Consider the following 10,698-nt stretch of genomic DNA (forward strand, 5'->3'; position numbering starts at 1 on the left):
AAAGAAAGAAAGAAAGAAAGAAAGAAAGAAAGAAAGAAAGAAAGAAAGAAAGAAAGAAGAGAAAGAAAGAAAAGAAAGGAAGGAAAGAAAGAAAAGAAAGGAAGGAAAGAAAAAATTCTAGAGGCTTCTGCTGTGATTCACCTAAGAGGGCTTGCCAAAGGCTGCAAATAGCATCCTTATTTTTCACTGACACCTCAAGATCCATAGGAGCTCCTGGGTAACATGGCCCAAGTGGCAGAGCGCCTTGCACAGCAGCCTGGACCTGTTGCAGAGCCTTCTCCTTTTCTGGACTCCACTCAGAACTGGCAGATTTTTGGGTCACTCAATAAATGAGCCAGAGTAACACACCCAAATGAGGAATAGGTTGCCTCCAAAACCCAAATAGGCCCACTAGACATAGTGCCTCTTTCTTGGTTGTAGGACGGGCCAAATGCAGCAACTTACATTTTACCTTAGAAGGAATATCTTGACATGCCCTGGACCACTGGACCTCTAGAAATTTTACTGAGCTAGAAGGTCCCTAAATTTTAGTCAGACTTATTTTCCATCCTCTGGCATGCAAATGTCTCATGAATAAGTCTGCTGTGTTTGCTATTTCTTGGTTACTGGATTCAATCAGCATAATATCATCAATGCAATGGAAAACCGTGATATTTGCAAAAGCAAAAAGCGACAGAGGTCTCTTTGAATAAGATTATGACACAAAGCCGGAAAGTTACTGTATCCTTCAGGTAGGACAGTAAAGGTATATTGCCGGCCTTGCCAGCAGAAAGCAAATTGCTTCTTATGGACAGGAATGGAGACAAGGGCATTTGCTAAGTCAATGTCTGCATACCAGGTACCAGGAGATGTGTTAATTTGCTCAAGCAACGAAACTACATCTGGTACAGCAGCTGCAATTGGAGTTACCACTTGGTTAACCTTACAATAATCCACTGTCATTCTCCAAAATCCATCTGTCTTCTGCCAAATGAAAGAATTGAAGGGGGATATGGTGGGAATCACAGCCTCTGCGTCTTTCAGGTCCTTGATGCTGGCACTAACCCCTGCAATTCCTCCATGGATGCAATATTGCTTTTGATTTACTATATTCCTTGGTAGAGGCAGCCCTGATGGCTTCCATTTGGCTTTTTCCACCCTAATAGCCCTCACCGTACTAGTCAGGGAGCCAATGTAGGAGTTCTGCCATCTGCTAAGTATGTCTATGCCAATTATGCGTTCTGGAACTGGGGAAATGACCACAGAATGAGACTTGGGATCCACTGGATCAACCGTGTTGGATCTGAGCTAAATTTCTATTAAGTACCTGACCTCCATAAGCCTCACTTTAACTGGAGGACAACAGTGATGTTTTGGGTCCCCTGGAATCAATGTCAGCTCAGAGCCAGTGTTTAGGAGTCCCCAAAATGTCCAGTCATTTCCCTTTCCCCAGTGCACAATAACCCCCATAAAAGGCCAGAGATCTCCTTGGGGAAAGATGGGAAAAAGATTCAATGAATGAATTGTCGTTAGTGTAGTGGGCTCATTCCTCAAGGGAATCCGACCGCCCCTTTATTCAAGGGGTTCTGGTCTATAAACTGGCTCAAGTCTGGAAACTGATTGAGGGGCCATGATTCTCTGTTTTTATATTTCAAATTAGTCTTTTTTCCATTCAACCTAGAAGTTTTCTGCTTGTATAAATTAAGTAGGAATGTAGTAGGTTTCCTATCAATTTTATTCCTAGGATCACCGTGATGAATCAGCCAATGCCAGAACTCTACACAAGTCAGACTATTCTGATTGCCGTTTAACCTCTGCTGTCCATTACAGTTGCTATGCCCACCTTACCTTTGATGGTTGAGTGCCATCACTTGGCCCCTGCCACCTCGGGATCCAATTATTCCCATTGTATTTAAATTTTGTAGTTGATTGACCACAGTTCCCACTGTTATATCTGACATGTAGAGAAAAGCAATTATAAGGTTCTTCAAAGATTTAGGTGCTGCCTTCACAAATCTATTTTGCAAGGCAATGGTCAAGGGTGTATCTTCTGGACCTTCCCTGCTGGAATTAGTAGGTCTAAAGTTACTAATCCACTCCAGTACCCCAATCTCCCTAAGCCTTTTGATTCCTCCCTCTACATTAAACCAAGGGACATCAGGCATTTCCAGCTCGCTCACAGGGGGGCCATCTTTTATTCCATATTTCAGATAACCAAGCAAATAAACTATTAGAACCTTTTTTAACTCCCCAAGCTGCAACATTAAGTGCAGTGTTCCTACTTAGTGGGCCCAAATAAATAAATTCAGCCTGGTTCACCTCTATTTTCCTTTCACCATAATCTCACACCTTTAATATTCATCTCCAAGCCTGTTCTCCAGATTTCTGTTTATATAAATTAGAAAACTCAACCGGTTCATTTTGAGTGTAGTGTACCTCCTCATGGGGCACACTCCCAACCTCACCTCTAGGGGTCCACTGGGACTTTAGTCTACTTATATGCCTAGAGGCAAACAGGGGTGTTGAGGGTGGCTCCTGAGAAGAATCAACATTATTTTCCTGGCAACTGCCTCAGGGGAGGCCACCACTGTTGCCTCAGGCAGTGCAGAGTTTATCTCAGACAAAGGTGGAAAGGCTGATGGCAGCATGGATCAGAAAGGGGATATTGCCACTACAGGGGATGGGGAAGCTGTTTCTTCTGACAAAAAAGGCTCATCAGAGTTTACAAACTCAGTGCCCCTACCTTCATCAGGGTCCTCCCACATGTCCCCATTCCGAGTGGCAGAGTCTCATTCTTTTCCAATCAATTCCCTCACTTTAACAGTAGACACCTGGTGAGGCTGTGCATACACCTTTCATTGCAGGTCAGCCACTAGTATAATAAGAGTTTGTGTCTGTTTTTCCACAATTTCAGCTCCTTCTCTACAGGAGATGAGACTCTCACGCAGGGCAATCTTAGCAGACTTGAGGCTCAGTAAGTTCTTCTGAAGCCAAAAGATAGAATCCTTGAGTTCATCATTTTCTGTCATCACTTTGTCCACTGAACTTAGAACAACCAGCTTCATTATGTTCCTTGGTTCTCCATGTATCGTCAAACCTCCGCCTCCCGGGTTCAAGCAATTCTCTGCCTCAGACTCCTCAGTAGCTGGGATTACAGGCAGCCACCACCAAGCCTGGCCAATTTTTTTTATTTTTAGCACAGAGGGGGTTTCACCATCTTGACCAGGCTGGTCTTGAACTCCTGACCTCGTGATCCACACGCCTCAGCCCCCACAAAGTGCTGGGGTTACAGGTGTGAGCCACCATGCCCAGATGGTCAAAGGTATTATGTATAGAGTCAATAAACTCCTTGCCTCTCATGAGTGATAAATCAGGAGTGTCAAACCCATTTATTTTACCTAACTCTCTAAACAGTTCATCCCAAGGACTATCAGCGTTCTCCATACTATTAGAAGTAGAGTCTTTAGCATTTTTGGATCTAATCATATTAAGCAGCCAACTCCAGAAACCCCAGAATCAAAAAAAGAACTCCATCCTTAATATTCTTTTCCTCTAGAATCACTCCTGGTATCAAAATCTGTATTAGTCAGGATTCTCTAGAGGGACAGAACTAATGGTATATATATATATGAGTTTATTAAGTATTAACTCACACAATCACTAGATCCCACAATAGGCCATCTGTAGACTGAGAATCAAGGAGAGCCACTACAAGTTCCAAAACTGAAGAACTTGGAGTCTGATGTTCAAGGGCAAGAAGCATCCAGCACAGGAGAAAGATGTAGGCTGGGAGGCTAGGCCAGTTTATCTTTTCACATTTTTCTGCCTGCTTATATTCTCGCCACGCTAGCAGTTGATTAGATTTTGCCCATTCAGATTAAGGGTGGGTCTGTCTTTTCCAGCCAACTGACTCAATTGTTAATCTCCTTTGGCAACACCCTCACAGACACACCCAGGATTAATACTTTGTATCCTTCAATCCAATCAAGTTGACACTCAGTATTAATCATCACACCTAGTTAAGAGAGTCAACATCTCTCCATTTGGCTGAGTCCAGGTGAAACAGTCATCACCATTTTTCGCCAGGCACGGTGGCTCACGCTTGTAATCCCAGCACTTTGGGAGGCCGAGGCGGGCAGATCACGAGGTCAGGAGATCGAGACCACAGTGAAACCCCGTCTCTAATAAAAATACAAAAAAAAAAATTAGCAGGGCGTGGTGGCGGGCGCCTGTAGTCCCAGCTACTCGGAGAGGCTGAGGCAGGAGAATGGCGTGAACCCGGGAGGCGGAGCTTGCAGTGAGACGAGATCACGCCACTGCACTCCAGCCTGGGTGAAAGAGCTAGACTCCGTCTCAAAAAAAAAAAAAAGTCATCACCATTTTTCTAAGCTGAATCCAGAAATAAGTCAGCATTCCACCTATGGGCAGATTCACATATCACAGTCACAATTCCAACTGTGAATTTTTTTTTTTTTTTTTGAGACAGAGTCTCACTGTGTCACCCAGGCTGGAGTGCAGTGGTATGATCTTGGCTCACTGCAACTTCTGCCTCAGCCTCCCGAGTAGCTGGGACTACAGGCGCCTGCCACCACGCCCGGCTAATTTTTTTGTGTTTTAACTAGAGACAGGGTTTCACCGTGTGTTAGCCAGGATGGTCTCAATCTCCTGATTTCATGATCTGCCCGCCTCGGCCTCCCAAAGTGCTGGGATTACAGGTGTGAGCCACTGCGCCTGGCCCCAACTGTGAATTTTTTTTATGTGTGAGATTTAGAACCTCACCAGTGGGCTCTGTTTATATGTGAAGGTGACAATACTAAGTGTTAGCTTTGTCTGCATATTAAAGTCACAATCTCACTTGCGTGCTGAGCCCTGGGACAAAACATTGTACTGCCAGAGGACTTTATTTAATTTCCATAAATGTCATAATCTTCTGTGACTCTCATACAGGTAGGAGACCCAGGATCCTCCCAGTTTCCTCAAGCCTAGATATACTAGTCAACATATCTTTTATTGGCTGGATCCAGGTATGAGAGTTATCAATGTGCCTGTGAGCTAACTTTATAAGTAGGTCAACATCATACCTGTGGCTGGATCTACATATGACATCCCAACTGTGGACTGTGTCCATATACAAGATTCAAGACCTAACCAGAGGTCTCTGTCCATGTGTGAGGGTGACACTCATAACTTTTGGCAGGATGAGCATACAAGATGCTTCACCTGTGTGCTGGGTGCAGTTATATGTTGAACTCCCACCTGTGGAAAAGACACAAGCTAAGAAAGTCAAATATTTTAAGTTCTAGGCTAAAGATATGTTACAATATGCCTTGTGGGCAGGGCTCAGGAAAGAGAGTTACATCATGTGAGTGCTGTGACTGGTGATATGTCACAATGCCTTCTATGGGCATGGCTCAGGCAGGAGTTTTATATTATTTTTGTGTTGGCCCTATGATATGTCACAATCTCCCTCCATTTGCATGACCTAGAGAAAATAGAAGAGTCACAGCACCTAAATTATGACCACAGAGACATATCACACTAATTCCTGTGGGCAGAGCCTAAGATAGAGGGTCACATCACCTGCAATCTGGGCTCAATACAATGTTTCAATCTCCCCTGTGGCCAGAGCCCAGGCAGAAGAAGAGAATTATATCACCTAAGTGCTTGGGCCTGTGGTATGTTACAGTTCATTTGGGCGGGGGCCGTGCAGAATGCAGTCAGAGGACTAGCTTTACATCACCTAGGTAATGAGTTCAGAAGTATTTCACAATACCTACTGTGGGCAGGGCCCAGGCAGTACAGTCACATCACAGAGGTGCTGGGCTCAGTGACATCTCACAGTGACTTTGTGGACAGGGCCCAGGCTGAATATAAGAGTCACATGACCTAAGTGCTGGGCCCAGTGAAATTTCACAATACCCTCTGTGGGTAGGACTTAAGCAAGAGAGTCACATCACCATCTTTTCTGAGAGCTGGGCCCAGGCAGGGAAATAAAATCACTCAAGTGCTAGGCAAAAGTATATGTCACAATCATACTTGTGGGAAGATCTAGGGCTAAGATTCACAATTCCACACATGTCCCAGCTTCAGGTAAAAGAGTCAACACCTCCTGTGAGTTGCATCCAAGTACATGAGTCACAATATCAATGATGAACTGGATCCATGCATGAGAGTCCCAATTCCACCTGTGGACTGTGTTTTGTTGGCCCTATGATATGTCACAATCCACCTCCATTTGCATGACCTAGAGAAAATAGAAGCGTCGCAGAGCCTTCTGTGACTGGTATCAGAGTCAAAGCCTTCTAGGTGTGTTGAATCCTGGTCTTAGAGTCACCATCCACCTGTAGACAAAATCCACATAAAACAACTACAATTCCAACTTTTGACTGCATCTGGGTGTGAGATTCAGAAGCTCAACAGTTTTCTGTATCCATGCAGGAGGGTGACAATTTTTATGATGGTCTGGAAGTACATGCGAGAATTAAAATCTCAACTTATTCTGGCCCTCTTATGACACTCTCTGTACCACCCGAGGGCTTTACATTGAATGCATGAGAGTCACAATCCCCTGTGAGATATTACCACTGGTATAAATTCATGATATTTCCTGTTGCCCTAAGCTTAGGAATGAGAGTCAACATCTCTCCTATTAGCTGGGTCCAGGTATGGAAGTCATTGCTTTTTTTGTTTTTTTTTTTTTGTTTTTTTTTTTTTTTTGAGACGGAGTCTTGCTCTGTCACCCAGGCTGGAGTGCAGTGGTGCAATCTCGGCTCACTGCAAGCTCCGCCTCCCGGGTTCACGCCATTCTCCTGCCTCAGCCTCTCCGAGTAGCTGGGACTACAGGCGCCCGCCACCGCGCCCGGCTAATTTTTTGTATTTTTAGTAGAGACGGGGTTTCACCATGGTCTCGATCTCCTGACCTCGTGATCCGCCCGCCTCGGCCTCCCAAAGTGCTGGGATTACAAGCGTGAGCCACCGCGCCCGGCCTGGAAGTCACTGCTGTGCTTTCCGGCGGTGACGACCTACCCACACAAGAACATGCCTCTCACAAAGGATCTTCTTCATCCCTCTCCAGAAGAGGAGAAGAGGAAATACAAGAAGAAACGCCTGGTGCAGAGCCCCAATTCCTACTTCACGGATGTGAAATGCCCAGGATGCTATAAAATCACCACGGTCTTTAGCCATGCACAAACGGTAGTTTGTGTGTTGGCTGCTCCACTGTCCTCTGCCAGCCTATGGGAGGAAAAGCAAGGCTTACAGAAGGATGTTCCTTCAGGAGGAAGCAGCACTGAAAGCACTCTGAATCAAGATGAGTGGGAAACCATCTCAATAAACGCATTTTGGATTAAAAAAAAAAAAGAAAGTCATTGCTGTGTCTCTTAGTTGGATTTTATGAGTCACCCTCCCACCTGTGGCTGGATCCACACATGACATTAAAAATTCCAACTGCGGACTGGATCTGTAAGTGAGATTCAGGACCTCACCAGTGGGTTCTGTCCATGTGTGTGGGTGACAATTCTTACTGTTTGATGGGTGTGCATTTGAGAGTCACAATCTCAAATTTCACTGAGTTATGTATCTGTACAGCCTGAGGGCATTATACAATATTAGTGAGCCCGAGGGCATTATACAATATTAGGTAATCTTCTGTGACATTTATACAAGTAGAAAACCCAAAACTTTACCTGTTACCCTAAGTCTAGGTACAAGCACCAATGTATCTTCTATTGGTGGGTCTATTGTGCAAGTGCACTGGGTTCAGAAATTTTCCACTATCCAACTGGTGGAACAGGTTCAGGTGTGAGACTCAGGACCTCACCAGTAAACTCAGCCTATATGTGAGAGTGGCAATTCAAACCGTTGGCTAGGTGTGTATAGGAGAGTCACAATGTCACCTGTGTACTCAGTCTTGTAATGGCACTCTGTATTGCCCAAAAGCTTTATACAATATGTGTGAGTGTCATAATCTTCTGTTATCTTCCTACAAGTAAAAGACCTAGACCCCAAAGCCTACCTACCAGAGTCAACATCTCTCTTATTGGCTTGGCCCATGTTTGAGAGTCATCACCATTCCCGTGAGCTGAATCCAGAAATGAGTCACCATCCCACTTCTGGCAACATATACATATGACAGTCACAATTCCAGCTGTTGACTGCATTCACTCATGAGACTCAGGACCTCAACAGCGATCTTTGTCCATGTGTTATAGTGACAATAGTAACTGTGGTCTGGTTGTCTGGGATTGCATAGAAGAATAAAAATCTCATCTGTGTGCTGGACCACGTCAGATGAGATTACTTCACAATCTTACCTGTGGGAAAGGCTAAGAAATGAGAGTAACATCACCTGAATTCTTCACCTGAAATATGTCACAAACTCCCCTATGGGCAAGGCCCAGGCTGGAGAATCAGACCACTTGCATACAGGGCCCAGTGACATATTATATTTTCTCTAGGCACAGCCCAGGCAGGAGAGTCACAACATTTGGGTGCTGGGCTCAGAGATAAGCCACAATCCCTTTTAGGGACATGTCTCCTGCAACAGAGAAGAGGCACATTATGTAGAAAATTGGTTCAGGGATTTGTCACAATGTCCCCTTTGGGTGGTGCACAGGCAGGTGAGGAGAGTCAAATCACCCAGATAATGGAACTAGCAATCTGTCACAATGCCCCCTGATGGAAGGGCAAAGACAAGAAAGTCACATAACCTAGGTGAGAAATCCGTGAGGTTTTCTCACCCAGATATATGTCATAATCACTCCAGTGGGCAGGGCCTACACATGAGAGTCACATCACATAAATGCTGAGCCTAGCGATATGTCACAATCCCCACTGTGTACACGTCCCAGAATCAAGTAAGGAGTCACATCATCTACATGTTGGGACCAAAGATATGTATCCATGACACCTGTGGGCAGGGGCCAGGCAGAAGAGCCACAGCACCTGTGTGCTGGACCCTGTGATAAGTTACTATTTATCTGTTGGCATTGCCCAGTCAGAAGAGGCAAATCTATCCACCTGCGTGCTGGGCCCAGTGATATGTCACAATGTCTTCCATAGGCAAAGCTCAGGTAACAGAGGAGACACACATCAAATAGTTGATGGGCCCAGACATATTTCACAACGCCACCTATGAGCAGGGTCCAGGCAGGAGACTCACATCATCTTTGTGCTGGGCCACTATCTTTTGTGTGAGCAGAACATAGGAAAACGAGAAGCGTTGGCCGGGTACGGTGGCTCATGCCTGTAATCCCAGCACTTTTGGAGGCTGAGGAGGGTGGATCACCTGAGATCAGGAGTTCGAGACCAGCCTGACCAACAAGGTGAAGCCCCGTCTCTACTAAAAATACAAAATACACCAAGTGTGGTGGCAGGGGCCTGAAGTCCCAGCTACTCAGGAGGCTGAGACGGAAGAATTACTTGGACCCAGGACTGGAGGTTGCAGTGAGCCAAGACTGCACTACTGCACCCCAGCCTGGATGACTGAGTGAGACTCCATCTCAAAAAAAAAATAGAGAAGCGTCACATCAGCTGAGTGCTGAGCCCACATATGTCCCAATCCCCCTGTGAGCAGAATCCATGCAGAAGAAGAGAGTCAAAATACATGTGTGATGGGCACAGATATCTTTCACAATGTCCCCTGTAGGAAAGGGAGAGGCAGAAGTGTAACATCACTTGAGTGTTGGAGAGTGGAATATGTCAAAATAGCCAACCACGGTGAAACCCCGTCTCTACTAAAAATACAAAAAATTAACCGGGCGTGGTGGCGGGCGCCTGTAGTCCCAGCTACTCGGAGAGGCTGAGGCAGGAGAACGGCGTGAACCCGGGAGGCGGAGCTTGCAGTGAGCCGAGATTGCGCCACTGCACTCCAGCCTGGGCGACAGAGCGAGACTCCGTCTCAAAAAAAAAAAAAAAAAACTTAAAGGAAAGAAGATCTGATAGTAGATTCCCTTTTTCCACAACTGCCAGCACAGGATTTCTACCCACTCACAAACACACCTACTAGACATTGAGGTGTCTACATCACTCCCAGGGCTAGACATCACCCTCAGGAATTTCACCACAGCATTTTTGATCCTAGTGTTTCTTGCCAAAAATCCACAAGTGTCTCCAAGTCTCCTGGCATATCCCTTCCCCAGACACTGAATCTGCAGCAGCAACCTGTTTTCTCCACCAACCTAGGGTTCTGGACCACTTGTTCATAATCTCATCTGCCTGCATGAACCCAGAAATAAATTAGAGTAGAGTCACACCTGGGCCACTATCCGTAGCACAAACCAGTCCTATCACCTACACTGCACTCTCCCAAACTCATGGATTTTTTTCCTTTTAACTTTTATTTTTTGTTTCTGAGTACACATGCAAGTTTGTTATATAGGTAAAATTGTGTCATGAGGGTTTGATGTGCAGATTATATTGTCACTGAGATACTAAACATTGCACCAAGTAGGTATTTTTTCTGACCTTTTTTGTCCTCCCATCATCCACTATCAACTCGCCCTCAGTGTCTGTTCTCCTCTTTGTGTCTATGTGTTCTTATTATTTAGCTCTTATACATGGTAAAATGTATTTATTATTTTTTGAGACAGAGTCTCACTCTGTTACCCAGGCTGAAGTACAGTGGCAAGAATCTTGGTTCACTGTAACCTCCACCTCCCAGGTTCAAGCGATTCTCCTGCCTCAGCCTCCCAAGTAGCTGGGATTACAGGCGCCTGTCAC

The 10,698-nt window shown here is 45.3% G+C and overlaps 1 pseudogene; it reads left to right on the top strand.

Annotated features, from left to right (window-relative positions):
* Positions 1 to 7,001: 7,001 nt before the first annotated feature.
* LOC116478795 (small ribosomal subunit protein eS27-like) lies at positions 7,002 to 7,313 on the top strand (annotated as a pseudogene).
* The last annotated feature ends 3,385 nt before the right edge of the window (positions 7,314 to 10,698 follow it).

This window comes from Hylobates moloch, unplaced genomic scaffold (assembly GCF_009828535.3).
Source record: "Hylobates moloch isolate HMO894 unplaced genomic scaffold, HMol_V3 SCAFFOLD_12, whole genome shotgun sequence".
Classification (NCBI taxonomy): Eukaryota; Metazoa; Chordata; class Mammalia; order Primates; family Hylobatidae; genus Hylobates; species Hylobates moloch.